Here is a 2,257-nt window from a genome sequence, read left to right as displayed (position 1 = left end):
TTGTAAATCTTAGTCAGGAAGTCAATTATGTTTATCAGTTGAATTGCAAATAAACAATAGAGCATGGATTAAAGGTTACTTGTTATACAGTAATGGAGAATGTGTTGGAGTTTTGGAGATGCTTTGTCTTCTGAATCTCTGCTTTCCTCTGTCTTCTTGTTCACGCACGCCCGTCCTCCTATGGCAAGCTGTGTGTTGGTGGATCACCGTTGTCAATGGCTACCTTCCATCCTTCCAGTGAAAAATACGCTCACGCGCTCTGTCACAGCACGGCTAATCACCGGTTGGTTCTCGATCCGGTTGGAATAGGATTTACTATCCTTTTGCGTCTATCACTAACGCCCAGCCTTCAGGAGTTTGAAGCTCGTCACAGTCATTCTTGAATCCTACTCGGAATACCACAGACAAGGTTTAGACTTTCCGGATTCTCATGAATGCCGCCATCAGTTCTAGCTTAGACCACGGAGATTCTGATTAAGGAATCTAAGAGATACTCATTCAATCGTATATACAACGGAGGTGGTTGTCAGTCACACGTTCATGATTTGAGGAAGGTGATAAGTGTCACAGATCATCACCTCCATCACAGTTAAGCGCGAATGAACATCTTAAATAGGAACAAGCGTGTTTGAATGGAAAACAGAAATACTTGCATTAATTCATCGAGACACAGCAGAGCTCCTCACCCCCAACAATGGGGTTTAGAGACTCATGCTGTCAGAGAATACAAAGTTTAGATCTAAAATGTCATGAGATACAAAATAAGTCTCTAAGAGTTGTTTAAATACTAAACTAGTAGCCTAGGTTTACAAAATATGAGTAAACTATGATGGATGATGCAAAGATCCACTTATGGGGCCCACTTGGTGTGTGCTGGGCTGAGACTTAAGCAATTCACGTGCAGAGGCCATTTGTGGAGTTGAATGCCAGTTTTTATGCCAGTTTGGGCGTTCAACTCCAGCTTTTGATCCTTTTCTGGCGCTGGACGCCAGAATTGGGTAGAGAACTGGCGTTGAACGCCAGTTTACGTCATCTATCCTTGTGTAAAGTATGGACTATTATATATTGCTGGAAAGCCCTGGATGTCTACTTTCCAACGCAATTGGAAGCATGTCATTTCGAGTTCTGTAGCTCCAGAAAATCCACTTTGAGTGCAGGGAGGTCAGAATCCAACAGCATCAGCAGTTCTTTTTCAGCTTGAATCAGATTTTTGCTCAGCTCCTTCAATTTCAGCCAGAAAAATACCTGAAATTACAGAAAAACACACAACTCATAGTAAAGTCCAGAAATATGAATTTTTCCTAAAAACTAATGAAAATAGACTAAAAACTAACTAAAACATACTCAAAACTATATGAAATTATCCCCAAAAAGCGTATAAAATATCTGCTCATTATAACACCAAACTTAAACTGTTGCTTGTCCTCAAGCAACTAGACAAATAAAATAGAAGACTAATAGGTTGGGAAGCAATAATATCTCAGAGTTTTTGATTGAAGCTCTGATTCTAATTAGATGAGCGGGACTAGTAGCTTTTTACTTCTGAACAGTTTTGCCATCTCACTTTATCCATTGAAGCTCAGAGTGATTGGCATCTATAGGAACTTAGAATTCAGATAGTGTTATTGATTCTCTTAGCTCAGTGTGATGATTCTTGAACACAACTTCTTTATGAGTCTTGGCCGTGGCCCTAAGCACTTTGTTTTCCAGTATTACCACCGGATACATAAATGCCACAGACACATAACTGGGTGAACCTTTTCAGATTGTGAGTTAGCTTTGCTAAAGTCCCCAGTTAGAGGTTTCCAGAGTTCTTAAGCACACTCTTCTTTTTGCTTGGACCTTGACTTTAACCGCTCAGTCTCAAGTTTTCACTTGACACCTTCACGCCACAAGCACATGGTTAGGGACAGCTTGGTTTAGCCGCTTAGGCCAGGATTTTATTCCTTCTTGGCCCTCCTATCCACTGATGCTCAAAGCCTTGGGATCCTTTTTATTTGCCTTTGCCTTTTAGTTTTAAGGGTTATTGGCTTTTTCTGCTTGCTATCTCTCTCTCTCTCTCTTTTTTTTTTTTGCAAGCTTTGTTCTTTGCTGCTTTTTCTTGCTTCAAGAATCATTTTTATGATTTTTCAGATTATCAGTAACATGTCTCATGTTCATTATTCTTTCAAGAGCCAACATATTTAACAGTCTTAAACAACAAATTCAAAAGAAATATGCACTGTTCAAGCATTCATTCAGAAGACAGAAAGAATTG

The sequence above is a fragment of the Arachis ipaensis genome, chromosome B10, assembly GCF_000816755.2.
Source record: "Arachis ipaensis cultivar K30076 chromosome B10, Araip1.1, whole genome shotgun sequence".
Classification (NCBI taxonomy): domain Eukaryota; kingdom Viridiplantae; phylum Streptophyta; class Magnoliopsida; order Fabales; family Fabaceae; genus Arachis; species Arachis ipaensis.
The sequence above is the reverse complement of the archived record's forward strand: the minus strand, read 5'-3'. Positions refer to the sequence as shown.